The sequence below is a fragment of the Dromiciops gliroides genome, chromosome 1 (assembly GCF_019393635.1).
Source record: "Dromiciops gliroides isolate mDroGli1 chromosome 1, mDroGli1.pri, whole genome shotgun sequence".
NCBI classification, from domain to species: Eukaryota; Metazoa; Chordata; class Mammalia; order Microbiotheria; family Microbiotheriidae; genus Dromiciops; species Dromiciops gliroides.
In genome coordinates, this window is record NC_057861.1 from 619949878 (window position 1) to 619963732 (window position 13855).

The 13855-nt window shown below is 41.7% G+C and overlaps 1 protein-coding gene across 2 annotated transcripts in view; it reads left to right on the forward strand.

Annotated features, from left to right (window-relative positions):
- Window positions 1-13855, forward strand: part of PRKCB (protein kinase C beta) — a 674437-nt gene that overhangs the window by 644532 nt on the left and 16050 nt on the right. The window lies entirely within an intron of this gene.

Sequence of the window (13855 nt, forward strand, 5' to 3'; positions counted from 1 at the left end):
AGGGTAAATGGAACATCCTGTAAACGACACTGCACAAGTACAAAACAAAGGAGGCAAGGCTTCACGTGCAACAATGGGTTATTGTTGGCTGTACATTCAGTGTTAAGTTTCTATGTGGTATAGCAACCCAATATATATACATATATATATATATATATATATATATATATATATATATATATATATATATACACCAAAAAATAGCATTCTATTTCTTGTGTGTGATTTTGTTGGTGTGGCAAAAGATCGGTTATAGACACTCCTCCCTGCACCCCTGAATAAACAAAGATCAACACATTGTCTGTAATTTAGTTTCAGAGCATTTGTCTGAGAGAGACACTGATAAGTTAAGTGATTTACCTGTGGACACTCGGTTAGTATGTATAAAAAATGGGACTTGACTCCAGGTCTCCTGAGGGGAGAAATAAGCATTTATTAATCACCTACCATGTGCTAAGTGCTTTACAAATACTATTTCATTCAATCCTCACAACAGTCCTGGGTGGTAGGTACTATCATAATCCTCATTTTCCAGTTGAGCACCAGGCCATCCCTCTCTCCATTGTGCTATGTTGCTGCTCGGTACTACATTAGGCTGTTGTGTGCCCTGCTTAACCCACATCAGTTCTGAGTAGCATATTTAGGAAAGGATATTGACCAACTAGAGCTTGTCCAGAGAGGAGAGGTACCGGGATAGTGGGAATCTCTCCAGTTATCTCTTATTGAATCATTGGTGCACACTTGCATGATGACAAGTTGAGTCAAACATCCATATGAGCTCCCATCTCTCCTTAATGGCATTGGGCCCTATTCTTTTCCTTACTACATATGGATTTTGTGTAGCTCTCACTGGTACTCTTCTATAGAAATCAACCATAGGGAGCCTGGCTTGTCTCTGAGCTCTTGGAGAATAGAAATGGTCTTTGTGGGTCTGTGGGCTAAAGGAGAGAATTAGAATTGTGAGGAATGTGCTTTGGATCACAAAGAACACAGCAGGAATTTCTCTATGATGATAATTGACCACATGCCCTGCTGGCTAACATGTACCTGAGAGCTACTGCTGAGATATTGCCTCCTCCTTTACCCAGTTGGAAAGTAATCTCACAGGAGAGAACTCGGTAGCTAACCACTTAGAACCCATGTACTCTCCTTGGCAGCCAATTCTAGTGTTCTAATGGCATCCCACTAGATTTTCACATATAAATATAAAAATTGTATGTGCACATATATTTCTATACACATGTTTATATATACACTTATCTATCCATACATATACATGCAAGCATATATCCACATATACATGTGTGTATACATCTGCTGAAGAAAGAGGGCGGTCTGGTAATTGGCAGGCCCACTTGCCCCAGAGTTCAGATGTGGGAGCTATATATACATCACCCACAGAGCTGCTGCCCCAGCACAAAACAGAGATCCAAGACTAGTTATAATAACCTGACTGCTTCCAGACAATGACTCTCCTCACCTACCAGGTGAGCTGCTGACAGAATCCTCTTTCCAAGGAGCTCTGCTGTGTCCCCTGTCTAAAGTGTCTGCTGTTAGGAGCACTAGGCCCTACTTTGTCATGTAGTGAGAAGGGTAACAAGTTAGGAGTCTAGAGACTTGAATTCTGGTCCCATTTTTGCACCCAATTTTCTTGGTGATCACAGATAAGTCATGTTAGCACTGGGCCTCAGTTTCCTCATCCATAAAATCAGGATGTTGTTCTAAGATCCCCTTAAGCTCTCAGATGCTATGCTATGCATTGTTCTGTGCCCCGGGAGGGGAGCAGTTTGTCTACTGTGTCCCTCAGAGAACAAGACTTCCCTATGAGAATTCCTTGATGGTCTCTGTGTATTTGGGTGGAACAAGAAAGGTTTGGAGGCAGGTTGTACACTGATCAAGACAGCAGGGGTCTGAGCAAGACAATGTGAGTCACCCCAGGCTAGCCTTCCTCTGAGCTTGTGCCTGCTGCCCTGTCCTAAGATGCCACCCATTTCAGCAACTTGAGTGGCAGGAACAATCTGGAGGAAGAAATTGAGTCAGGGGCAAATACTAGCATGGAGCAGACTAACTCCTCAGGAAGCAAGTGTTCTCTCTATAAATCAGTGACTCCCACAAGGCTCACAGGAGCATATTCTTGCAAGGTACATTTTACAACTGTCTCTTCATCTAGAACTTGTTAGGCACCTAAGAGAGAAGCTCTCTTCTTATCTTCACTAGAAACAGGATGGTGACGTGGAAGGAGGGCTGAACTTGGATGCAGAAATCTGGTTCAAATCCTGGCTCTAATACTAGCCATATCACCCTGGAGTACATTAAGGGAAGAGAACATGCATTTATATAATACCTTCTTATGCCAGGCACTGTGCTAGGCATTTTTTACACATATTGTCTCATTTGGCATAACCTTTCTGAGCCTCAGTTTTCTTATCTGTAAAATGTGGATGATATTTGTTATGTTTACCTCACAGAGTAGTTATAAGGGAAGCATATTATAAACACAAGGCTGTAGTGGAAGCAACTCCTATTTTATGTAGATTGGGCCTATTTCCCTTCAAGCGGTTGGGGAGGCCATCCTCTGGATGAGAGGATGTCAAGTACACTATCAAGTACAGCCAGGACCAGGTTAAAATTTGATTGACATATATATACATAAATATGGAGAGAGACAAATATAAAATGTGATTGACAAAAATATGTAAAAATCCACTAGAATGTAGATAATGTTAATATGTGGTTTTCTAAGTTGATATGCAGCTGACAGGGATCTTTATGTACAGTTTAGTGGCCCCATTTCTAATTTGACAGTACTGCATCATCACCAATTTGGCTTTCTTGTCATCTGAAAAATAATATACATACTGCATTTTGTAAACCTTAAAGTGCTATGTAAGTGGCAACTATTATTGTTGATACTGTTATTATTGCTGTTCCTGGAAAAATTCAAGAGCCAATTATTAAAAGGACGATTTATGAGGGATGATCTTGAAAGGGAAAAGGTATGGATTAGAAACCAGAATGGCTTCATTAAGAATCCGTCATGCTTGAATAACCTCATTTCCTTTTTTGGCAGGTTTACTAGACTGTTAAATCAAGAGACTGTCATAAACATATCCTTACCTGGATTTCAGTAAAGTATTTGGCAAAGTCCATTGCACTATCCCTGCTGACAAGATGGAACTAGGTAGGCCAGGTGATAGTACAGAACATGGAACAGAATCAAACAAGGAGGGAGGCAGCTAGGTGTCAAAGTGGATAAAGCACCAGCCCTGCATTCAGGAGGACCTGAGTTCAAATCTGGCCTCAGACACTTGACACTTATTAGCTGTGTGACCCTGGGCAAGTCACTTAACCCTCATTGCCCCACACACACACAAAACACTAAACTAAACTAAACTAAACTAAACTAAACTAAACTAAACTAAACTAAAAAAAAAAAAAAGAATCAAACAGGAGTCCGTCACTTAGTCCACATCAAGTTGAGAGGTCTGCCCTTAGCCTTGTACTATTGGGAATGTTTGTCAGTGACTTAGATGAGGGCACAGACAGCGTGATTATCAAAGTTGAAGATGACAAAACTGGGAGGGATGGCCAACACCAGGACTCTGGTGAGCTAAATGTCATAAAATGAGAAGAATAAGTATAAATATAAAGTCTTGTGCTTTAGTTCAAGAATTAAGTAATACAATGGGGAGATGTGGGTAGACAATAGTCCATATAAGAAAAATACTGGGGTTCATGTGGACCACAAACTCAATAAGAGTCAATGATGTAGGGGCAGCTAGGTGGCACAGTGGATAGAGCACCGACCCTGGATTCAGGAGGACCTGAGTTCAAATCCAGCCTCAGACACTTGACATTTAACTAGCTGTGTGACCTTAGGCAAGTCACTTAACTCCAAATGCCTCACCAAAAAAACCACCACCACCACAACAACAACAAAAAGAGAGAACGAAGAGTCAATGATGTGATATGGGAGCCTTCACCCCCCCCCAAAAAAAAAAACCCTAACAAAGTCTTAGGCTACATTGAATGAGGCATAGTGTCTAGAATGAGGAGATAAGGTTCCACCATGCCTTGTTCAGACCCCAAAGGTAGTATAGTTATCTCTTCTGCATTGCGGGAGTTAGGGGCACCCTGTGATCTGGAAAATCCACATCAAATTTTTGAGTCTTCCCTTTGTACAAGAGAGGTCTGAATGTTTTTTTTTTCTTTTTCTTTTACGAAGTGTTTACAGTAACCTATTAAAATTTGGGTTGAGTATTCGGTCATAGGCTATATTATACAATACTATACATGTATTTTATGTATTTCTGAGTATCTAAACTTTTTCTGTGTCATCTGCTGACCCTTCACAAGTCATCTGCAGCTTCTGCAAAACTCCCCCCAAATCCCTGTATGATTTCTTATGCCAATCTGTGATATATTGAAACTGTGATGGGGCAAATCATGATGTGGAAGGGATACCTGTACTATGTTTAGCTATGGCTGCTGTTTTTTAGGAAGGACATTGATAATAGGTCAAATCACATTCTAGACTAGATAATCTCTAATGTCCCTTGCTGCTTTAACATTCTGGGATCTGTAACATGAAGTCCAGTTCTCTATGGGCTCTACCGTCCTGCTAGACCAGAGCACCTTTTTTTCAAGTCACTAATCTAGATGTTCTCAGGTCTGCCTTCGAGGATCTCTGGTTTGGTGAGGGACTAGAGAAAAGGAGCAGAATTGGAAATGATACTCCTTGGATGAGGACAATGTGCTAAGCAGACATCTGTCTGGGTCCTGAGACTTGGACTTGCCCTTGAGGAATTCACAGCCCCAGGAGGGCAGGAGAGAGGTTTTTTTGGGGTTGTTTTTTGTTGTTGTTTTTTTTTAGTTTTTTATCTTAGGTCATCAACTTAAATGTGTTTATAAATTCACCTCTATTCCACATGCTTTGTTTTCAGTCTCAAAACTTACAGAGAAATCATGGATCTCCCTAGGAGAAGGGTGGAAAATCTGCAAGAATAATAACAATTTTTATAGCTTCTTTGGACCAGACCCGTAATTTCATTGGAACAAAGAACTCCTGTTGATGAAATTCTTTCTATCAATTCAGATTAAGACCTGCTCTACAATTTAGCATTTGAGCTTTATGTGAGGGTGCTAAGAAACTAAATGATCTGCCCTGAGGGCACACAGCAAGGGTGTTAGAGATGGGGCTTGAACCCAATTTTTCTTGACTCCAAGGCCAGCTTTCCATCCACTAATCAGTAGAATTAAACTCAAATAGAAATGGGACCATTAAACTGTAAATGAGAATCCCTGGGGGCCACATATTGACTTAGAAAACCAAACATTATCTGTGTTTTAGTTATTTCCTTAAATATCTCTCAATTTCCCAATTAAAATTCCCAATCTGGTTTGATCTGCACTATACCATGCTGTGTCTACAACAATCAATATTTATTAAACACCCATTATATACCAGAAACTATACTAGACACTACAAAGAATGAAACAGTCTCTATTCACAAGGAGGTTCTTTCTGGTCTAATGGGGAAGGCAAGTACATATAAAAATAATATGCAGCATAAATATAAAGTGAATAAATATAATATATACAAAGTAGCATGAGAAGGAAGCTACTACCATGGGGGTAGGGGGCGGCAGGGATGGGAAAGAGTCCAGAGAGTATCTTCCGGCCATATTTTGGACAGCTGAAGCAAAGACACAGAGTTGAAAAATGGAGTATCTTGTATGAGTAACAGAGAGACAATCGTGTCCACTGAGGATAGGAAGACAGATTGGAGCCAGTTTACATAGGTCTTTAAAAGTTAAACAGAGGATTAGAGTTGATTGGGTAGAAGAGTCACACAGTCATATCTGAACTTAAGGAAAATTACATTGTAATAGCATATAAGAGCAGCTAGGTGGTGCAGTAGATAGAGTACTGGGCTTAAAATCAGGAAGACTCATCTTCCCGAGTTCAAATCCTGCCTCAGACATGAGTTGTGTGACCCTGGGCAAGTCACGTAACCCTGTTTACCTCAGTACCTTATCTATAAAATGAGTTGGAGAATGAAATGGCAAGCCACTCCTGTATCTTTATCAAGAAAACCCAAATGGAGTCATAAAGTCAAACCCGACTGAAACAACTGAGCAACAACAAAAATAGTATTTAGGATGGCCTGGGGTGAGAGGGGAGCAGAGAGGTGATGGGAGCCTGCATTAAGGTGGTATCTATGTAAGTCAAGAGAATGGGTAACACTCCTACGTACTTCAATAGTTAAAAGGATCCATTATTTCATTGCTGGGGGGATTTGCTCTTTCTACTAATATGACTTTCATTCCCTCCATCCCTCAGCAGACAATCTTTGTGAGCAGCTCTGACCAAACAGATTCAAACATTCAGTGGCCAATCTTCTAGTGATGAATGTGTCCAGACTTGACTAAGCAGGTCCTTGGTAAATAGACATGCAGTCCATCTCTATGCTTAAAGTCTTTTCAGCATAATAGAAACCAACAGAACTTCCACTGGCTTAGCCTTGGATAACACAGGGTCACCTCAAAAGAAGATTTTAGTGAAGAATAGAGATTCTTAGCCTGAGGTCCATGGAGCCCTAAGGGAAGGATATTTGTGAACTTTGATGGGAAAAAAATTACATCTTTTTTTTTTTTCACTAACCTCTAGCTGAAATTTAACTTTTCCTTCCATCCATTAGGAAATTAAAAAAACATTTTGAGGAGTCTATGACACACACAAGAAGATTAAAAACCCCTGAATTAGAGAGATACATTTATATAAGACATTTTGCAGTTACAAAACAATTTACTGACATTGTCTCATTGGATCCTTACTATAGCCCCCATGAGATAGATAATACTGTTAGTTACCTCAACTGTAAAATGACTTACTCAAGGCCAAAGTAGGCAAAGTAGGGCTTCAGGTACCAATTAAGTAGATGGATGGAGCCTCTGTCTTTGAGACATCTGCACCAGATGTCCCTTATATAGAATATGGCCTCTCATAATGAAAACCTTGACTGGAGCACCCTAGACAGGATGAGGTCAGAGCCTTGGAAGTGAGGAGGGTGGGGAAGAGGAGGTGCAAGGAAGTAAGCAATAGTACCTTGAAATAGTAAAAGTCCTCAACACCTCCTTCTCCCAACAAATGTATACTCCTTGGAGGAGAAAGAATAAAATGGTTAGGTTTCCCATTTCTTAGCATCACATACTGAGCCTATGTTAGTGAAGGAAAGCTAGCCCAGAGATGAGGAACCTCTTCTCAACAGAAGGAGAGGAGGAGACAACACATACATAGATAAGTAAATATAAAACATAGGCACTCTCTCTGTCTATGGATAGATGTACTACATAATACAGTGGATAGAATGCTGGACCTATAGCCAGATAGACCTGAGTTCAAATCCAGCCTGAGACACTGACTAGATTGGGCAAGTTTCTTAACCTTTATCTGCCTCAGTTTCCTCATCTTTAAGATGGGGACCATAATAACACCTACCTCCCAGGATTGTTGTAAGGATAAATGAAATGAAACTTGTAAAGTGCTATGTAAACATGCATTACCATGCAAAGTAATTTGGATGCAAGTTTTAACAACTGGGGTTGGAGAGGGGAAGGATCAGGAAAGATTTTGTGTTGAAAGTTGTAACCTGAGCAGTCTTGATTTATGGAGATTCCATGAAGAGAGGTGGGTGGAGTGAACATTCCAGCTGGAAGAGGAATCTGGAGGTAGGAGATAAGAGATAAGTGTGCTGGGGAACTGCAAGGGAGAATCATGTGACATCAGTTAAGCCTGATTTTAAAGGCCAAACAGGAGTTTACATTTTATCTTATAGGCATTAGGGAAACACAGTAGCTTCTTGAGCAGGGTAGGTCAGATCTTTGCTTTAAGAATATTAACTGGGGGCAGCTAGATGGCAGAGTGGATAAAGTACTGGCCCTGGATTCAGGAGGAGCTGAGTTCAAATCTGTCCTCAGACACTTGACACTTACTAGCTGTGTGACCCTAGGCAAGTCACTTAACCCTCATTGCCCCGCCAAAAAAAAAGGAAGAAGAATATTAACTTAACTGCTGTGCAAAGGGTAGACGGAAGAGGGGAGAGACTGGATTTAAGAAGATCAATTAGGAGGTTGTTCCAATAATTCACATGAAAGGCAATGATAAGGTCCTTATACTACACTGATGTTTCTAGTACTTCTTCCAGGCTTCTCAGAGTCTCAAGGAAAAAAATGCATATTCTAACCCCAATTACTAGAGTGAAGATTAGGGGATGATAGGAAATAGAATGGCAAATGAAAAAGGGTGTAGGATAGGTTTTGCTCCAATTCCCAGAAGCCCCAAGAGTTGGTGGTGACTACATCAAGAGCAGAGAGATACCTGAACCAGATGGGCACTCAGGCACTGAAGAGGTAAATGGATCCAGACTTCCATTTGAGAATAAGTCAGCGGTTCTTCATAGGCACCTCCTGGGGTCCTTTTGTGTGAAGGACAGGATGGTAAGACCTGAATAAAAAGAACAGAAAGCAGTAAATGACTAAAGGCTATGGCTGTAACATCCTTGAGAGAGATGGTGTACTTTCTTCTTTATTTTATTTTTTGGGGGGACTGGGGCAATTGGGGTTAGGTGACTTGCCCAGGGTCACACAGCTAGTAAGTGTCAGGTGTCTGAAGCCGGATTTGAACTCAGGTCCTTCTGAATCCAGGGTCGGTACTTTATCTACTGCACCACCTAGCTGCCCCAAAGCTAATAAACTTTTTTTCTGCCAGGCAATGAGGGTTAAGTGACTTGCCCAAGGTCACACAGCCAGTAAATGTCAAGGGTCTGAGGCCAGATTTGAACTCAGGTCCTCCTGAATTCAGGGCCAGTGCTTTATCCACTGTGCCACCTAGCTGCCCCCTGATGTTGTACTTTCTTGAGGAAGACAGTGGCAAGAAACAGCAGAAATAGGGGCAGCAGAGGACAGAACACTGAAAAGGGCAGACACTGGTGTGCCCTGGTAAGAGGTAGGGAGAAGGGTCCCTGGTGTTCCCACCTGAGGAATTGACAGAGGACAAGCAAGGCATCCTATAGTTAGAGCCATGGCAGTGGAGGCACAGATCAATGGGGAGACAGACACATACCTGATAGGAACCAGTGAATTAATTAACTAATTCACTGAGGGGGATCACTGAGGAGCAACAGGGGTCCCCCTCATTTAGAAAAATAAACTCAGACCTTGACCCTTACTGGTACAGAAGGTCACATAGATTCTGCAGGTGTAGGGACTCAGTGCCCTAGTGATACACAAAATTGGAAGGGAGGCTTGCTTGATTCTAGTAATGCCTAGTTCTTTCCCTTTCTTTTATTGGGCAGGGCACTCATACATAAGTAGTACAAAAGTCAAGAGGATTCTGTAGGTTCCTGTTGGAAGGGTGTGGAAGAGGCACCAAAAAGAGGAGAGTTTATTGCCTATTATATAGGCTTAGGTACGAGTCTCTAGTGTATTTTTATTGTGTTAAATAAAACTTGTTCTACATTTTATGTCTTAGCCTTAAACTGGCAGGGAAGCCAAGTGCACTCCTTTTGGAGAAATGTCATTCACTAACATGCCCAGAGTTTGTGTAGGTGTGACCGGAATGATCCAGAGAGACTTTATGAAAGATTCCCCAAAATAGTAACTGGGGTTCTCTTGTCAGGAGTACTCAAATTCAAATCCACCCTCAGGTACTAACTAGTGTGTGACCCTGGGCAAGTCACTTAACTTCTGTCTGCATCAGTTTCCTCAACTGTAAAATGGGAATAATAAGCACCCATCTCCCAGGATTGTTGAGGATTAAATGAGATAATATTTTTAAAGGGCACTCAGCACAATGCCTGGGGCATAGTAGGTGCTTTATGCCCCTACCAGAGTTGCTTATATCCCTTCACATTCATTTCACTCCTTCAAAAGATCAAGGATTCCATCAGAAATGAGTATTCCATCTATCGGCAGACATGACAGCACCTCCATTTTTTTAGGCTCCATGAATTGCCAAAAAATAAAAAAGCACCCCATGTTGGCCAACCTTTAGTACTGTCCTTCATGTTTACCATAATCAAAGCACAAGTTACCAAGAAGCAGTCCCCATTTAATGAGCCCTTTTGCATCTGCTTGTAAACTCAGAACTTGGTGTGACACTTGAATTCCATTTCATTTGGTCTTCCAAATGAGCATCTGACATCTGTGATCACAGCCATGGTTTTGATTCGAGTCATGTGTGAAAATGTTGATTCACACCAAGGCTCTTCGAGTGCATGAGGCCCATTTTAAACAGGGAGAAATGTTGCTGAGTTTTATGTAACTACATTACAACTGCTCCTGGGGCAGTAAAGAAATAAACAATTGTGACATAAAGCACCCCCCCCCAAAAAAAAAAACAAAACCCATTCTCTCTTACGCACCTGTTAGCATACACTAACTGGTATCCACATCAGTTTCCAGTTTCTGTTTGCTTAGAGAAGAATGAAAAAAAAAAAAAAAACGTATCACCAGAAATCAGTCAGTACACATTTATTAAGCGCCTACTATTTTACCAGGCACTCTGCATACAAAGAAAAGTAAAAGACTGTCCCTGCTCTTAAACTAATGGGGCAGACAGTAAGCAAACAACCACTTAAGCAAGCTATATACAGGATAAATTGGAAATACCCAATGGAGGGAAGAGACTAGAATTGTGGAAAATCAAGAAAGGCTTCATTTAAAGTCACAGGTTCCCCAAGGCTAGGTGCTTTAGATTTAATGATGTAAGTATGTTTGTGGAAAGGATAGAAGTCTCTCCAATAAATTTGTTGAAGAAGACTTTAATAAATAAACACTGAGAGTCAGGATAAGCATAGGGAATAGTGTTGGCCTTGGAATCAAGAGATTTCATCTCAAATCCTACTTCAGATGGCTACTAACTATTTGACCAAGGACAAGTCTCTTAATCTTCCAGGGTCTCAGTCTCCTCATCAATAAAAATGGGAATAATAATCCAGGCATGCACATAGAGTCAAGAAGGAAGGAGACCTAAAGTTCTCCTGGGCCACCAAAAGGGGGAAAAAAAGAAACGTAGGCATAGAGTTGCCAGATTCCTGCTGCCCCCACTTCTGGAAGGCAAGCAAGAAGTAAAGTCAAAGACAAAACCCCAGGGCATCTAGGTGGCACACCGGCCCTGGATTCAGGAGGACCTGAGTTCAAATCCAGCCTCAGACATTTGACATTTACTAGCTGTGTGACCCTGGGCAAGTCACTTAACCCTCATTGCCTCGACAACAACAAAAAAAAGTACAAAACCCCAGAAGCCCCACCCACTCCTGTTGGCCACACATGTTGGGGTCATGTGCCTCCCAGGAAACCCTTGTCAGAGTGGAAAAGGGACCAGGACCGGATCTGGACTTGAAATCCTGGCTCTGCTCCTTGCTACTTACATGAACTCAGGCAAGTTACTCCACCTTGCTAGGCCTCAGTTTCCTCATCAATTTCATTGGGAAAGTTGGACTAAATGACTTCTAAAGTTCCTTCCAGCTCTGAATTTAGTTACCAAATCCACCTCCTTGGAGATGATTGGATGTGATGCCTATTGACACTGGAACCTCTGCCAAGAAGAAGTAAGTTTGGTAGACACAGAAGCTGATCCTCATTAAATGAAGAGAGTTCTTTTTTTTGGGGGGGGGGGGGAATGCGGGTTAAGTGACTTGCCCAGGGTCACATAGCTAGTAAGTGTCAAGTGTCTGAGGCCAGATTTGAACTCAAGTCCTCCTGAATCCAGGGCTGGTGCTTTATCCACTGTGCCACCTAGCTGCTCCTAAAGAGAGCTCTTTCTCCCTCCTTGGGGTCCATAGCACCAAACCAAAAGAGTCTTCCCTATATCCATAATAGGAAAATACCCCCTCCATCATCAACTGTTGACTATGATTTCATTGGTAGCTCTCCCACGTTGACAATCTCTCCACTAATGCAAGTCAACACCTTTTCTGAAATCTCTAGCTTTAGAGAGTTGCCTGTGGCACTGAGAGGCCATTCTGCCAAGTCTGTGTCATAAGAATGACTTGAACCCCAATTTTCTTGGTTTTAAGTTCAGCTCTCCAGCCAGTACCCCATATGGGTTCTTTGAAGATGAGTTAGGATTTCAATAGAAATGAGGGATGAGGAAGGGTAGAGGGAGGGAACATTCAACATTACAGAGCAGCAGTCTTTGGCAAAATGACCAGGTGTCCTGCTTGGTGCATAGGAGATAAGTCTAGGAAGCCAAAGTAGTATCCTGTTGGGGGGAGCCTTGAATGCCGTGCTCAGAAATTTGGTAGGCAATAGTGAACCACAGAAATATTTTGAGTGGAGAGGTGATGTGATGTTATCTATACACAACAAAGGTTAATCTGCTAAGGAGAATGGATTTAGAGAGGACAGTATATTTTATAACCACCAAGATAAAGTTCAAAGGGCCCCAGGGTTTCTTTAGTAGTTTTCTGGTAGTTCTTACTCTCCCTTGCAGATCTTCATTATTGTTGGTCCTCAGGGTCTGATCTGAGGAAGGAAACAAGATAGGGGCCAAGGAGTCTAGGAATATGACTAATGGCCAGAGCTGAATCATCCTCTTGTGTTCTAGTGAAGATTTCTTGAAGAAGCAAAGAACACTGTATTTCATACCTTTCCTAGATCTGGGATTTTCACTGTTCCCCCAAGGAAAAATCTGTTTTGTGAGTGTAGTGATGCTTCTGCTGTCCTGTCAGTGGCTAGTAGGTATTAATCTTTGGAGAGAACCTAGGGAATAGGGGGTTTGGAGAGGAACAATGACTTTTGCCTTTGGTCTGGAAAATTCCTTCTTAGCCATTATTTGGCACACACCTCACTTAACTATCTAGAATAATTCCTGCCTAGTTCTCCCAGCTACAAAGCAATGTGTACCTACACATATAAACCATCCACACACTCATAAGCACTTGGTAAATAACCACACCCTTTCAAGATAAGGAGCAACAATGGAGGCAGGTATCAGATACACCAAGAAAGTAAAAGCACCAATGTACAGTCATGGCACAGGGGAAGAACAGTATCAGTAGGCACACAATGGGGACAAGTTCAAGTCAACCCACCCATAAAAGCCAGCAGCTTCTCCCAGACACTATCATTTGGTGATATGATCTGACCACTTGCTTCTGCTTGGGCAGAGTGGATTAAGGTTGGATGAACTATTGTTTGGTGCCTTGGAACATTCATAGCACCACAGGAACTGGAACCCTTCCATCTGCAGTATTGAGATTTCCCACACACACACACCCTTTTCTTGTTCAACTGTGTGAGTGGATGTTCCCTAGGAACTGGCCTATCCAGGTCTGAATCCAGGGAATAGAGTTTGGTTTGTGTGTGAATGGGAGAGAATGGATTTGTGTTTAGCTATAGACTACTGGAAGATCCAAGTAGATTACAATGGGTAGCCACTGCTGAGGAGACCTGGCCCCAGACCAAGTAAAGTAAGTGGGTCTTGTCTAAGAGAATAACTCTAAAGATCTCCCCATATCTGCTCATTAAATTACTTTGCTCAAGAAGTTAAGTATCCCTATAAAGTGTTGACATATTAACTTGTTGAAATAACAAATATTTAACAAACATCTCATGGGTGACTGACCTGACCTGCCAACCTTAAGATCTATGCCTTGCCATGCAACTTCCCAGTCCCCTCAACGCCATCCAGGTAATGGGAATTTTAAAATTTATATGTTCTGCTAAGATGGAAAACATCTGTTGCTTTCTCACCAAGAACAGGAAGACAGGATTGTGCCTGCTCAGCAGCAAGGTACTGGAAGCTCTCAGGTGATGTATAAATGGTTTTCCAGATATCAGTTTGCATACT